Source organism: Lissotriton vulgaris, unplaced genomic scaffold, assembly GCF_964263255.1.
Source record: "Lissotriton vulgaris unplaced genomic scaffold, aLisVul1.2 SCAFFOLD_936, whole genome shotgun sequence".
NCBI lineage: Eukaryota > Metazoa > Chordata > Amphibia > Caudata > Salamandridae > Lissotriton > Lissotriton vulgaris.
Window position 1 is genome coordinate 399,440 of NW_028251257.1, and position 16,541 is coordinate 415,980.

General features: G+C 46.5%; 1 protein-coding gene across 9 annotated transcripts in view; it reads right to left on the reverse strand.

The window, feature by feature from the left end:
• LOC147662964 (uncharacterized) overlaps positions 1–16,541 on the reverse strand; it is a 299,084-nt gene that overhangs the window by 75,833 nt on the left and 206,710 nt on the right. The gene's annotated exons all lie outside the window — the stretch shown is intronic.

Consider the following 16,541-nt stretch of genomic DNA (forward strand, 5'->3'; position numbering starts at 1 on the left):
TCAAAGCAATCAGTGAAGAACTTTCGGAGATTTAAGATTTTGAACAAACAAACAGTTACATTTTTATTTATATAGATAAGGAGTACTCACAGTTCACGCATAACTGGTCCCTGCAAAACAGTGTGTACTATGTTTACAGAACACAAAAACACTACAGACATGCCAGGACACATCCTCAACTAGCTGTCCGTCCCGTGTCAGTATGTAGGCATGTTCTTGTTACAATTGAAGACATTGAAGATAGCAGTTCCCCACACTGTCAGTAACAAAAATTCAGTCCAAATTGACTCCAAAGTGCCGCTGCCAGGATCTGGCAACAGACGGGGAAAGTACTTTAACATAGACACAGCAAGATAATAAATCCATCTACTAAAGTGAAGGACACTGGTGAAATGCTCAGGATCACACAGGATGTCACAGTAGCAGATATTCCAAATGTATAGCGCAATGAAGTACAAGCAGATTGGGCTGCCTGGTGAAAGAGACACTGGTGGAGTGATGAGGATCACACAAGCTGTCATGAAAGCAGGAATTCCCAATCCTTTACCTCAATGAAGTACAAGTTGGCTGGGGCTGCCCGATGACAAGGACACTGGTGAGGCTGACTTGCCATGTTAAGATCATTTTAGTAAGTCATTAAATCATAGATTGCTGCTTTTAGTCTGTAGACAGAGGTGTTTCTTTTTATCTTAAATATTCATTTTTTGATCCATTGGTATGTTTTAACTTCTATATTTCCCTCTCTGTCAACAGCTGGTTTGTTTTTATGTATTTTGTATCTTGTTTTTATTTTGTTTCAGTGCTTTGATGATTTCTGGGTGAGGAACTGGCATCGATTTTCGATTATACAGTATCTATAATCGATACTTCATAATTAGCATGATGTATCTAAATGCTTTAGCATATAGACGCAAGCATTAGCATAAACTCACCTGTCATATTTCAGAACTCTAGCTTACACCATTCCCCGCAATTCACACTTCCTTAGCCTAACCAGCGCCATTTTGTGGCCTCGCTCGATGCCCTGCATTAACAGACCCCATTCATTATATTCTGCTAAAAGCGTTCTCCTGAGAAATAACCCAACTGTTGCAGAATTGCTGTTTCAGATCGTCAGGCCTGTCAAGGTCGTAGGTAGCAGAAGAAGGCCCGATAAGCACATTCCAGGAGGGGAGCGGGGCGGGCTGTCTCGGACTTGGCAGAAGGGAGTCACCCGTCCGACCTTGCTAATCTGGGATGAGCTAAACCAAGAGTTCTTTGTGTGCCATATATGGCCTTTCCTTTTTGTACCAACTTGTACCAGCCTGTATTTTTCCATGTTGGGCCATGTTTTCGAAAATGCAACTGTATATATGTGATGTCCTGACAGTGTGCCAGCAGTCTTCTTGGCGGACCTCGTGGGGTTAGGTCGCAAGGAGCTCCTCTGGCAGAGTTTGTATGTCTAATAAATGCTTGGACCTTCTACACTGCCAACTGACTGATTATTGGGAATGGGAATGGGATTGGTTGTGAATATAACTATAATTGGGAGGTGGTAAATAATTTTCAGTACTTCAGTTGGCGACTCCGCCGGGACTCCGCGTTGGGGTCGTCCCTCTGTATTTCAGAAAATAATCAGGACATTGAAAGGGGTGCTCCAGATCGGGGGGGTTGCAGAATAAACCAATGAGAATTTGGGGTTTTGCTTTACCCTCCCGGTTGCGAGGACCTCAGCTGCTAGTGGCCCCACGCCGGAGTCCTTCGGGTGTGACCCGAGAACCAGCCACGTTGGCCTTAGCAAGAGTTGGCAGTGGAGAACGTGCAATCAGACCTGTGTGCACCAGGTGAGTGTTTTGTCCTGTCTTGTGTTGGGTTCTGGACTTGGTACTTGGCATTTGGTGACTTGTGGTCACGGAGATACTCTGAAATAGGGGGTCTGACGGGGCAAAGTTGAAATTGCACGTGCAGACGCCCCTGGTTTGATTTTTGTGGAAACACTGGAGATAGCGACTATACGCCTTTCGTGGGAACTGCGGTTCTCACTTGGCCGGATTGTTCTCGGGAACGCCGACAGTTGAGATTGGGTAGCACTCGGACAGATCTGGAGCGGCGCTTGAAAAAGCGGGCTTAGCCAGCATAGTCCGGGAGGTGAACCATGAATACTGTTGGATGGCCTGTAGGTTGGTCTGTGGTTTAGAAACCTGTGTAAACTATCTCCAGGCAGTCTAAGGACAAGACTGTTGTTGAAAGGTGATTTTTGTAACTTTGGATATTTGGAAAAAGGGTTCTCCATTGGTGGGAGTCGACGGGCTCCACCTTCTGTTTGCAGACTATTGATATTTCTTTCGTTTTGTCGTATATAGAAGCATTGTGTTTTGTTTTATGTCCAATTGAGAGTTTTTGTTTCGCAAAACGTGTGTATGTCTATTGAATGAAAAACATGGCCATGTGTTTGAGAAGATTGTGACTGATGTAACCTGATTCTGTTGTTTTGCATAATAATACTTGATTCCTTTTCAGCTTACGTAGAATAGAGAAGGAAAATGCCGTGCTTTAGTAAATTATGCTTTGGCTGCATCCACCGAGAGAGCGTGAGGTTAGACGAAAGTCAACCTGCCCCTCCGGAAGGAACACCCAGCCATGATATGTATTGCAAACACGGTATTGGCCCCCTTCTCTTTAATTCCTTGTGGCATAAGTACACCAAGGATAATGTAGAATTACAGTGGCCAAAAACTGGATCCTTCGATGAGAAAAAGATTCAGTATTTACAAGAGCGCCTCTCTGTTAAGCGTAGCCGACAGGCCATGTTTGACACTCTTAACAAATGGCAGAAAGAGGCAAAGAGAAGATGTATTCGGTCAGAAAAATTACTCAAGATCCAGCAAGGGCAAACACTAACACAGAAAGCCATGGCGCACGACAAAAATAGAACAGAAAAGAATATTGAAAAAGAAGATAGACGATTTAGGTTGCAAGTGGATAAGAGCTATGTAACGCGGAATGAAGCTGAGGATGAGATTGAGGATCTGCTAGACAAAAGACCTCCTCCGCCATATGCCCCGCAGCGCATATATCCAGCGGTCCCTGTTCAAACGGCGGCTGCGCCCCAAGCATCCGCGCCAGAGGAACAAGGTTCTGTCACCCCTAGGCATGACGCCGGCATCCCATTCCCCTCCCCAGGGGACCTGGATACCCTTGTCCCTGACCCTAGACAGACCCTACCATTTCCTCGTATATAATTGAGCGTCCCGAGCCCGTGGGGGTCTCCCATTCGGCCAGCACCACACCCGGTATGGCAGAGCAGACCCCGAAGAGGGGCAGTCGGAGGGTTGGATAGTAAACGACTATTCACTAGATTGTCTGTGGCATATGGTGAGAAGGAAGTGTTAGCAGATCAGGCCGTCAAATGGATAAGGAGTGATGTATATACGGTGGAAGACATATGGAGTACAGTGAAAGATTTAGAACCGGTGATGCAGCAGCACGTGCTATTCCAAACGTCTAATTCCCTCATTTGGGCCTGGGAGGTGAGCTTCAATAACGGAAGCGCTCCTCAGATACTGTACGAGATTCAAGACTGGACTCATAGATTTAATTTGACCCCACAGGAAGTGTACAAAAGCGTAGTCACCTTGGTCCAGTATCGAGGCAGACTGTTCCTAAAAAGCCCTCAATCGACTTTAGAGCATCCACTGTCTCAGTGGACTTCGCAGCACCCCATGCGTGAGGTCCATCCCATTTATCATCCCGAGGTCCCTGAACTGCGCGATGATAACCAACAGATCACCCGGGCACGGATAGATGCCCGATTCCAGGAGCAATGGGTGTACACTCCATGGAAAAGAAGCAAGGTCCTTTCCCTAAAATCCCAACTGCCCGACCCCCGAAAGAACCCTACTGCCTATTACAAAGAGCTGACCGAAGCTGCAGCCTCTGCCGTAACGATGTTAGCAGATGTCGAGCTATTCTTTGGATTGCTTGTGCCTGTTGATATATGGCGGCAGGTGCATGATTCAGATCATGCTGAACTGGGAGGGACATGGGACGAGTTACGAGGGTGGGATCGGGACCGCAAACCGGGAGACAAGCCTAGAAATGAAATAACATCCTTGCCTGCAAAAATTATTGCCTTTATGCACACCTTGATACCTCCGAGGAAGGTTGATTGGGACAAACTGACTGCGTGCCGACAGAAGAAGGATGAAAGTGTGTCCGAATTCTTCACTAGGTTTGAAGGAGTCTTTATTGACTTTAGTGGGCAGGATTTGGCTACGGAAGGCGGCATTAGGCTATTTGTGAATAGATTCGTTACAAATTTGGCTCCGGAGATCTCTGCACGTTTGCAATCGGCAGAGAGTACTTGGACTACCTCCACCCCTTCTGTGATCTTAAGCATGGCCCAGTATTATGAACATAGGGAGAATGAATGTAAGGAGAAAGTAGAAAAGAAGGCAAAAGACCTTAAAACACGGGTATTGCTGCAACAGGTAGTCCGGGGACAAGGAGGGGGAAGAGGAGTTAGAGGGCACATGTCCAGAGGGGCGGGTACAGGCCGAGGCACGGGCGGGGCTCCGACTGTGGGTTTGAACCAGTGCTCCTATTGTAGAGAGGAGGGGCACTGGAAAGCACAGTGTCTGTTGTTGCTTGCCCAGAACGGAGCAGTCCGAGGGCGAGGACGTGGACGGGGAGGCCCCGACCGGAATGATATGCGCAGAGAAGAAGGATCAGGCAAGTCTGAGCGTAATCATTTCGATAATCATCAGAGCAAGCAGTACTATCACGATGATTATGAATACGAAGATCAGGATACATATGTGCAGGCATAGGACAGCCAGGGACAGAGTAGGGGCCAAGTGTCGATCCCGGTCAATCAAAAGGGACCCTATGTAAAAGGGGAAGTGATGGGGACTTCTGAGAATTTCCTAAATGACACGGGAGCAATGAATAGTTCTGTTGCTCGATCATTGGTTCCAGGGGCGGCTCTGTCCGGGCAAAATAATGTCTCAGTGGTATTCTCGGGAGTCCCAGTTGTCAGTCCCATCTCCAGACCTCTCCCCTTCTTGATCGGTCCCGCCACTATTGACACTCCTCTTTTACTGACCTCACATTGTGGAGAGAACTTGCTGGGTTTGGATATATTGAAAAAATTAAACGCAACAATACATTGTTCTGCTGATGGTGTTTATTTGACAATTCGACCTTGCACTGAACACATGAAACAATGTTTTGCCAAAAATGAGCCCCTTCCCCCGGAGTTTGATGGCATCCCAGCCACGCTTTGGGCAACTGGGGATGCTGATGTGGGTAAGTTGGATATTCCCCCGGTTCATATTACGCTGAAACAAGGTGCGAAAATGCTGCGCATACCGCAGTACAAAATAGCACCTGCGGGGGAACGGGCTTTGCTGTCGATTATTCAGGACTTGATCGACAAGGGAGTAGTGGAGGAAACAGCTGCTAACGTTTGTAATGGCCCGATTCTTCCGATTTTGAAAAGGAGTTCTGATTCTGGTGAACTGGATCAGGACGCTGCATATCGTTTTGTGATCAATCTTAGAGCTGTCAACAAAATTGTGGTGCCACAGTATCCCGTGGTCACAGACATCACCACGATCCTTACCAGGATTCCACCAACTGCCCAGTACTTTTCGGTCATTGATCTGAAGAACACCTTCTTCAGTATTACCATTCACCCTGATAGCAGGCAGATCTTCGGATTCTCGTTATCTGGACGCAGCTTCCGCTTCTGTCGCGCACCCCAAGGCTATACCGAAAGCCCGAGCATATATAGCCAAGCCCTTAAGGCTATATTAGACGATTTGGACTTGCCGGAGGGTAATGTCCTACTGCAATACGTGGATGACTTACTGATTGCCTCGGACACGGAAGAGGGTTGCAAAATTGCGACCGTTAAATTGCTGCACCATTTGACTGCTAAGGGGAACAAGGTGTCTCTGTCCAAATTTCAATACTGTCGACAGGAGGTGACCTACGTCGGTCATCTACTATCGAAGGAGGGTAGACGACTAACACCTGAACGAATTACTACCATTGCTAAAATGTCTGTTCCTTGCACGCAACGCGAAGTTCGCGCTTTTCTTGGCATAACCTCTTACTGTCGCCAATGGATACCTAATTTTTCCCTTCTTGCTAAACCTCTGTTGCATCTGACTACTAAAGACGTGCATGAACCCCTCCCCTGGACGGATGAATGCCAAACCTCTTTTGACTCTTTGAAAACTGCTCTATGCTTTGCTCCTGTCTTGGGCACTCCTGACTACCGTAAACCTTTTGTACTGTACGTGCATGAGGTCGACGGTTGCTCACTTTCGGTGTTAACCCAGGACTTTGGTGGTAAGCAAAGACCTTGCGCTTATCTGTCAGCCACATTGGATAATGTCGCAAGAGCACTTCCTAGCTGTCTGAGGGCCACGGCAGCTGTTGCGGTGGCAATCCGGCAGTCGGAAGGACTAGTCCTAAATTCCAATCTAACAGTGATGGTGCCGCATGCTGTGGACACATTACTGAACAAAACGAAAACACAGCATCTTACAAGTGCACGCCTCACTGGATATGAACTTACATTCTTTGCACCACGTATCACGATCACCCGATGCGCAACACTGAATCCTGCCACATTGTTACCACTCCCTACGAGTGAACTTACTGATGTCATACATGATTGCATTTATCGCACTGAAGAAGAAACTAAGGGCAGGATCGACTTGACAGACACTCCTCTAGCTGAACCCCAAGGGGAGTTATATGTGGATGGGTCCTGTTTCAAACTAGCAGATGGAACAACAACAGCTGCATATGCCATTACGACTTTGAAGACAGTAGTCAAAACATTCCGAGTACCTCATCGGTCAGCCCAAGTTGCTGAACTCCTGGCTCTCCTGCGAGCCTGCGAATTGAGTGAGGGACTCGAAGTCAACATTTACAGTGACAGCCAATACGCCTTTGGCGTGGCCCATAGCTTTGGGCGGCTGTGGAGCGAACAGGGTTTTCTTACTTCCCATGGTCAAAAGATACAAAACGGTCCCCTGGTTTTGCGGCTGCTAGATGCCCTCACCTTACCCAAGAAACTAGCCATCATCAAATGCAGTGTGCACAAAGCAATAGTGGACGAGGTGGGGGAGGGGAATGCCTTCGCAGACCAGGTAGCCAAACAGACAGCACAGTCCCCAATGTCAACGATGTTTGTGAACTCTTCCGCAAGGTGGGTGGAGGAATCTGAATTGTTTGATAACACCATGGAAAGTGTGCGAGTATTACAGAAGGAAGCTACACCCGCAGAATTAGACAGATGGGAAAAGGAGGTAGGAAGATTGGATGAGAATAATTGTTGGGTTGATCTGACAGAGAAGCAAAGATGGTTACTGCCCAATGCACTAGTACAGGCCGTTGTGACTATGGCGCACGGCCCTGCACACATAGGAGCAAGAGGTATCTGTGGGCTTTTGGATCCCGTTTGGAACAACCCTCATATTCAAAGGACGGCTGTCCGGTTGGTCCAATACTGCATGGTTTGTTTGCAACACAATCCGGGGAAGGGAGAGAATGTCTTGAGTGGGAATTTTGCACCCCCGACGCTGCCTTTTGAAGTACTCCAAATGGACGACATTCATATGGAGCGTGTCAACAACTTGAAATACGTTTTGGTGGTGGTTTGTGCTTTTAGCAAATGGGTTGAGGCCTACCCCACTAAAGAAAATACTGCCATGGCCACAGCTAAAGCCCTTCTCAAAGAGTTTGTGCCCCGCTTCGGATTGCCCTGATTGATCTGGTCGGACAACGGGGGGCACTTCCATGGGGCCCTCATTAAACATATCTGTGAGGGCCTACAGATTAAGCAAAAGTTCCACGCTGCCCGGCATCCACAATCAGCAGGGCTCGCGGAAAAATATAACGGTATTCTCAAACTCAAGATTGCCAAAATACAGGAAAGCACAGGATTGAAATGGCCTGACACCCTGCCTCTAGCCCTTATGTCACTACCTGTTACCCCACATTCCCGATCTGGCCTTTCTCCATATGAGATTATCTTTGGTAGGCCAGCTAATGTATGGGGGTACCCAGGCCAGGGTCCTTTTCTGATATTGAATATCCTATGTTGATTGATTACTTCTATGCTTTAACTAAAGACCTTCGTTCTGTTCATCAGCAGGTAGCCTCCGTACTGCAGTCGCTGCCAGAGGGCCCCGGACATCGGCTACAACCTGGCCAGTGGGTACTGATGAAGAAATTCGAGCGAGACACCAGCCTGGCTCCAAGGTGGTCCGAGCCCCGGCAGATCCTCCTGGCTACCCGGACGGCAGTTAAAGTGGATCGGAGGAAGCATTGGATCAATGTCTCCCATCTGAAGAGGCTGCCATTTCCACTTCCCTTTGATCAGCAATGTGCAGGGGGAATTCTGACACAGGAAAGTGAGAGAGCTGCTGCAATTGTACCCTTTTCTGACGCCTGTGAGATCGAAACAAGGCTAGAGGAGGGAGTGATGAGACCAGACGACTTGGTCTCTACTGAATCTGCAAGCGCTTTGAATCCTGTTCTCAGTACCCCGGCAAACGAAAAGTCTCAAGTGCAAGAAGTACCTGGTGTACTACTCCCTGATCAGGAAGTGCCGGGTAATGTGCAATACAACCTGCGGCCAAGGAAACAGAAAAACGGTGCCTCAGACCCCAACAGCAGGAGATAAGGAAAGACTCGATTGAATAGTCAGGGTTTGCTAGCTTGTCGGTCTGAGGTACTGAACGAGACACTGGACTGAACATGTTGAGAGCTGGAACTTTGATCAATGTGCTCTGTTCAGAAAGAAGACCAGCTAGGGAAAAAGGCCAGGTTGTACAACGGAATAAAAATTTGATTGCCACTCTTTTGTTGCTTGGATGAACGATAGGAGTCTGCCTGTGAGACTCTGACGGACACAGGGAGAAGAACCCTCTGGCAGGACGGACTGCTAGGCCCGAGTTTATTTTTGGACTTTTAGCTAGGAATGTACCCTTTTGGCCGCATTATTCGAGACGAAGAAATTCTAATTGCCCCACGCTATATACCGTTTTATGAGCCAATGTTTTCCACATGGACCACAAAGGTCAAAGTAGCATTTGTAAAGGTTATAGCTGTCATAATAGCTGTGTTTATGGGGTTATTTGTATATCTGGAACATAGGTACCCTTTGCAAGATTTCTTACTGACTACTGTTTCCCCATCGGAGCATTTGCTGTACACATTAGCACCCCACAAAGAACGACATCGCCAGACTTATGCTAAGAATGTTTTTGTTGAGATGCTTCATAAAACACACAGTGTTGCTAACACCACTGATTGATGGGTATGTGGGCTTCTGCCCTCGGTGGTTCATAACCATGATCTAGTCCTTTCATTGCCTATGTCCTACTTAGGAAGCTGTGAGGCATGGTTTAGACTGTTTTCGGCCATATACCGTCATTGGGGTGAACAGCGTAGAGATTTTGATGTCAATGAGCACAACATGATTATGGATTACATTGATGCACACTATGGTTTTAAGAAAATGGGTAATGGGGGGCGAGGATCAATAGACCCACAGGCCTGTATGCAACGGTATTTAGCGGTTAGGGATGAGGCTTGGATGGAGGAAGAACTTTATGATTTTAGAAATTTCAATGCTTCCCAATATTTCCAACTTTTTGTTGAACGAAATGTTACAAGGGACCGTGTTGTACCCATTCCTATTTTTAATGTTTCTTCAGTCTTCTGTGTGCAAGGGATAGGCCGTATACAGGTTGGAGATAGTATCTGCAATTATACCTATCGTCTACAGAAACGCATCAACCCTCCGTTGGTCATCCCACCCAATGTCTATTTTGTTTGTGGTGAAAATGCATACACCTGGTTACCACGTAATTGGGTGGGACGATGTTACATGTCCTTCCTCTATCCGCCTGTCTACATAGCACCTTCAGATTATCACAGGACGCACCAATTACGCCCCATGGGTCCCTTGCCTTCAGCGGTACCTCAGAGATCACATAGACAGCTTATTAAGACCGAGGTCGACCAAACTGACACCTCCTTACAGAAATTCACAGATTTTAGCAAAGGTTTAGTGCCATTCTGGGGCCCCATCTTTAATAGCTGAGAAATAAGGAGATTATCCAGGATAGTGGAAAATGTCATTAACATAACTACTGATATCATGGCCAACCTCACGGTTGAGCTTCAGGCGACGAGGCTCGTTGTGCTCCAAAACCGTATGGTTTTAGACGTCATCTTAGCTGATCGGGGTGGAGCATGCCGCGTGATTGGCAGCTCCTGTTGCGTGTATATTCCAGACTCCGCTCCCTCTGTTCATCTGGCCATTCAAAAGTTGCACCGCATTGCCTCTGAAATGCATGTTGATAATGGGTCCTGGTCATTGTCTGGGTGGTTCTGGGGGCTCCTATCCACCTGGGGATGGAAGCTATTGCTGATTTTGGCCGGAGCAGCTGGTATAATTTTTACCTGTTGCATTCTGATACAATGTGGCCCAGCGTGTTGCTCCTACTGTGCCTCCCGGGTCACCACGCTTTGTGTGCCTGCCACCGTCCCATCCAAAACGCAGATGCTGCAGAAGGAGATTCATGAATTGATGGCCATTAACGAAGATGTTTTTAAGGATTAGCAGGCATGACCTCTGTATTTAGCTACACCACGCTAAAAGGAGGGTTTGAGGAACTGGCATCGATTTTCGATTATACAGTATCTATAATTGATACTTCATAATTAGCATCATGTATCTAAATGCTTTAGCATATAGACGCAAGCATTAGCATAAACTCACCTGTCATATTTCAGAACTCTAGCTTACACCATTCCCCGCAATTCACACTTGCTTAGCCTAACCAGCGCCATTTTGTGGCCTCGTTCGATGCCCTGCATTAACAGACCCCATTCATTATATTCTGCTAAAAGCGTTCTCCTGAGAAATAACCCAACTGTTAGGTAGCAGAAGAAGGCCCGATAAGCACATTCCAGGAGGGGAGCGGGGTGGGCTGTCTCGGACTTGGCAGAAGGGAGTCACCCGTCCGACCTTGCTAATCTGGGATGAGCTAAACCAAGAGTTCTTTGTGTGCCATATATGGCCTTTCCTTTTTGTACCAACTTGTACCAGCCTGTATTTTTCCTTGTTGGGCCATGTTTTCGCAAATGCAACTGTATATATGTGATGTCCTGACAGTGTGCCAGCAGTCTTCTTGGTGGACCTCGTCGTGGTTAGGTTGCAAGGAGCTCCTCTGGCAGAGTTTGTTTGTCTAATAAATGCTTGGACCTTCTACACTGCCAACTGACTGATTATTGGTAATGGGAATGGGATTGGTTGTGAATATAACTATAATTGGGAGGTGGTAAATAATTTTCAGTACTTCATGGGGGCAAAATGAAGTATTTGTATGATATGGTTGAGGAAATCATCCTGCAAGCTATCAAGGCTTTCGATGCCTACAAAAAGCAAAGAAGCATGAACTTCAGAAACAAATAACACAGCAACACCAAGAGATATCTCTCAAACCATCTGCAACTGACCTGGGGCAGCAAAAGAATGCATGCAGAAATCAGGAACCACACACATGGCAAAGGGCTATGTCTCAAGCCATACTTCAGCAAGAGACCATAGTAATGTATGTTTGTGGGCAGGATTTATGTAGGCGTTGCTAATCCAAAGTAAGGTAATCCACCATCACCGACCACACCAGTTTTGTCTTGGAAAATAAACAGTGCCGTAAATTGGCATGAACTCATTGTGAAGATCACAAAGATAGTTCCAGAGAGGAACATCCACCCTTTAGGGACAATGGTGAGGTAATCAACCATCAAAGCAGCCAATACTAAGCGAACCTCTGTTCCTTGATGTGGAATGTCAGCAGTTTTCAAAAGAATACTGATGAACTCCTTCACCTTCACCTGATGGAATCTAAAGATGTGAGTGCAACACTTATCCGTGAAACCCATCTCCAAGGAGGCCAGAAGTGTAACCTTGCAAATTTTCGAGTTTACTGCACAGACTGCTTGACTAGAGCCAAGGGAAGAGGAACAGCTGTGATCATAAACACAAAAGTGAAGCATGAAAAGATTGCTCTTTCACTAATGGGAAGCATTTTAGCAACTGGTATACAAGTCTAGACATCTGCATCTCACTTTGTTTGATTACCAACTCCCTGCCCCCAAAAACAAAGCTATGCCCAAGCGACGTAGATACTTTATTGGTCTCCGGCATCTCAACTCTCAGACTACAAATGGCAATGGACATGCTCTTCTTGCCCACTCATGGAATATGCTGGCTCAACTCTTCCAACACACTATGCCGGTAGAGCAGGTCTGAAAACAGATGTTTTGGATATTGTTGTCAAGAAAAACCTTTCCCAGTCCATTTAGTTGGACACTTTAACAGCACTAACGTCCGACCACAACCCTGTATTTGTCACCATTGAAATTAAATTTAAAACCACCAATAGTGCATTAGATACAACTTCAAGAAGGTAGAGTGAAATCCATTGAGGACATTGGCAAAGGTGTAAACCACTTCGCAGCTGAAGTCTACAATGCTATTGAATGCAGCGTTCCTCAACAAAAAACCTCAATGCTGTGCCATCTAATGAGGTAATAGAAATTTTCAGGTAGCTAATGTGTCCCCCACTCGCACCCTATCCATGCACCCATGTTCCTTGTATGTTGTGTAACTTCTTTCCCATACATGCTAGAAAGACGCATATGCTTTTGCGTCCATCCTTAACATGTCAGCTATCCAGTCCTGCAAGAAAATCCCGTTAATTAGGCTTCTAGGCCTATGGTGCCAACGTCTTTACATGGTACACTTTTGAATCTCGCACACGTTTTCTCCATGTTTCCCGGCTCAGTCGAGCTAGGCCCTTAAACGAGGCCCCGAGTCTCATCTCTCCTGTCTCTGAAAGCCGTATGCATCCCTGACCCCTGCCTTACTTCCTGCCCAGCGAAGCGGTGCCCGGCTGGGCCTGGCCTGCCTGCCAAAATCGTATTTTGCCTACAGTTATCTGCTCAGCCTCCTCGAAAACACATTCCAGTCTAGTGAAATAGGTAAACATATTCCCAGCTACAGAGCAAAGGGCCCGGCCTTCCTGTCCTCCTTGCAAGTGATTTACTGAACCCGTTACCATGGTAGGCCCATGGCCCCGCGCATTGTACCAAGACACGTATGCACGCACTAGCATTCAGTATTGAACGGCCTCTGCCCCAGAAACCTTTTACTTCAGACACTACATCCTCCAAACATGAGATACCAGAAATGTTATAGGTACAGGTTGCCCTGACATCCCAGACACCAGTCTCCTCTACTAGTGCTAAAGTCAAAGCCCCCAGTTCTCCCCAGTCACACGTCATGCTCAGTTGCGCGCGCATATAGGTCATGAGTTTCTGCTGAGTATTGAAAGTCGAAAGCACATGGCAAGCAAATACCCCTTCCGAAATGTTACAAATGTTACAGTATCACCAGAACAGAATTAGAGAGGAACACGATCATGAACAGAGACGTATGAAAGATACGAAAATGAAAGTACTAGTTGCCCAGTCCGTCCCAGCAGATGGTCAGAAGAGGGGTAACACACAGACTAGTCATTCTGCAGCTCCTGTTAAAGGGAATTGCAATTACTGTAAACAGCCAGGTCACTTCATAAATGAATGTGCCGTTCTAAGACACAATATTGCTACAGGCAAAACGAAAGAAAGACCGCGTCCGCCTAGACCAGAACACGTTCCACAGAATATTCCACAGAATACGCAACCTCCCCAGAATGTACAACAACAGACAGTAGCTGTACTCCAGCCCCAACCCATTGCCGCAACACAACATGTCACACAGCAAATGTACCAGTATGCACAGTCCGATTACCCCGATTATCAGCAGTATACATGAAACAGCCTAGAGAGGGAGGTTGGCTTGCCCCTTATCGAGGTTCCTGTAGATCAAGATGGTCCCTATGTACATAGTCAGGTATTAGGGAAAGACAGAAAATTTTTGATTGACACAGGGGCGAGCAGAACTACCATTAGTCATGACGAGCTTCCAGGGGCACCCCTCTCAGGCTCACAGAATGTTTCCCTTGGATTTTCAGGAAAGCCTATTGTTAACGAAGTGTCAAAGCCAGTTCCCCTTGCCGTTGGTCCATTGTCCCGTACTACAGATCTGTTACTTACGAAATCATGTCCTGAAAACTTGCTTGGTATTAAAACGTTGAAAGCTCTAGGAGCAGTAATATGTTGTTCTCCGGAAGGAGTGAGATTGTTTTTACGTGACTTTAAGGGTCACTATGTGTTGAGAGATTTTGATCCAAGATTGACAAATGTTCCACAACATTTATGGGCGCAAGGTCCAACTGAGGTAGGTTGTATGCACATTGCTCCCTATCGTGTCACACTCAAGCAAGGTGTTGTACTGCCCCGAATCCGACAATACAAATTGCCCCCCGAGGCTGTAGCAGCCTTACTGAAAATTATTGACGAACTCATTGCCCAAGGAGTAGTTGTAGAAACCGACTCCAATGTATGTAATTCTCCAATCATTCCGATTCTTAAACGAACTGACCCAAATGCACCTCCAGTCTACAGATTGATGATTGACCTTCGAGAACTCAATAAATGTATAATACCACAGTACCCAGTAGTCCCAGATATTTCATCACTATTGACTGCCATTGATTCCGAAGCTGCGTTCTTCACTGTAATTGATCTCAAGAACGCCTTCTTTAGTGTCCCCATTCATCCCGAAAGCCAGTACCTTTTCGGGTTCTGTTTAAATGGCCGAAGCTTCAAATTTGCACGTGCACCTCAAGGGTTCACGGAAAGTCCTAGTATTTACAGCCAGGCACTGAAACGACAACTAGACAGTATTCACATGCCTACTGACACTGCTCTACTGCAATATGTTGATGACTTGTTAATTACAGCACGGACCGAACGTGACTGCGAACGCGCGTCACTGACAGTCTTGTATTTTCTGGCCGAAAAAGGGCATAAAGTGTCCCCTTCGAAGTTACAATTCTGTGCCCAGCAAGTGGTATACCTTGGACACTTGCTGTCCAAGAGGGGTAGACAGTTGACACCAGATCGTATCCAGTTAATTGCACATCTGCCACAACCCAAGACACAAAAGGAGGTACGGGCCTTCATTGGCCTCACTTCTTACTGCAGACAATGGATTCCCCAATATGCATATCTAGCCAAGCCACTCATACAGTTGACAACACAGGAGGCAGCGACTTCGACTGTCCTCCCTTGGACTCAGGAACATACACAAGCTTTTAATGACTTGAAGAAAGCTTTATGTCAAGCACCTGTTTTAGCGACACCATGTTACAACAAACCTTTTACACTTTTTGTCACAGAACGCGATGGCACAGCATTATCTGTTCTCACACAAGATCAAGCAGGACACCATAAGCCTTGTGCTTATTTTTCTAGTACATTGGATCCAGTAGCCCAGGCTCTGCCTGCGTGCCTAAAGTCAGTTGCAGCAACAGCTCTAGCTATCAGACAAAGCGATTCGATAGTGTTAGGACATCCCTTGACAGTACAGGTTCCACACTCCGTGGAAGTTCTTCTGAACCGAACCCAGACTCAACACTTGACCATAGCACGACTGACAGGTTATGAACTGACACTGTTCCAGCCACACATAGAAATCAGACGTTGCAACATACTCAACCCTGCCACATTGTTACCCTCGAGTACAATTGATCCAGCACCACATGACTGTGTAGAAGTCATTAATACAGTGACAAAGCCCCGACAAGACTTGACAGACATTGCATTGTCCGACCCAGACCTGACACTTTACGTGGATGGTTCATGTATGAGAACAAGCACAGGAGAGTTAGTGGCCGCATATGCAGTAACCACTGAAACTGAAGTCATAGAAACACAGCGTATTGACACATTATCTGCTCAAGCAGCAGAGCTCATCGCTCTGACCCAAGCCTGTATACTAGCCAAGAACAAGAAAGTAAACATATACACAGATTCACAGTATGCATTCGGAGTCGTTCACGACTTCGGTGTTCTTTGGGAAGAGAGAGGTTTTTTAACTTCTCACGGTGCCAGGATCCAACTCGGTCCCCTCATTCAAGCCCTGTTAGAAGCAATACACTTGCCTACAGCCATAGCCATTATGAAGTGCAAAGCACATACTAAAGTCACCGACACTATTTCCCAGGGTAACGACCTAGCAGATCGAACAGCCAAACTCACAGCTCAAACAGACATACCGACTGACATGACAAAGACTGAAGTAACTTCACTGACACATTGCCTGACAGTTAAGGATCCCACACTAGATGTACTCGACATACAGACACATGCAACTCCAGATGAAATCAAGAAATGGACTGAACAAGGAGGGATCCAGACAGATCAGGGATGGATGACGAAGGGAAGAGCCACATGGTTCCTCCCTGACTCTATGGTTCAAGTTATCATTAATACAGCACATAGTCCAGCACACTTAGGAGAGAAAGCTATGTTAGACAGTTTACAGAATCTTTGGTTCAACAAACATTTACGAGCAGCAG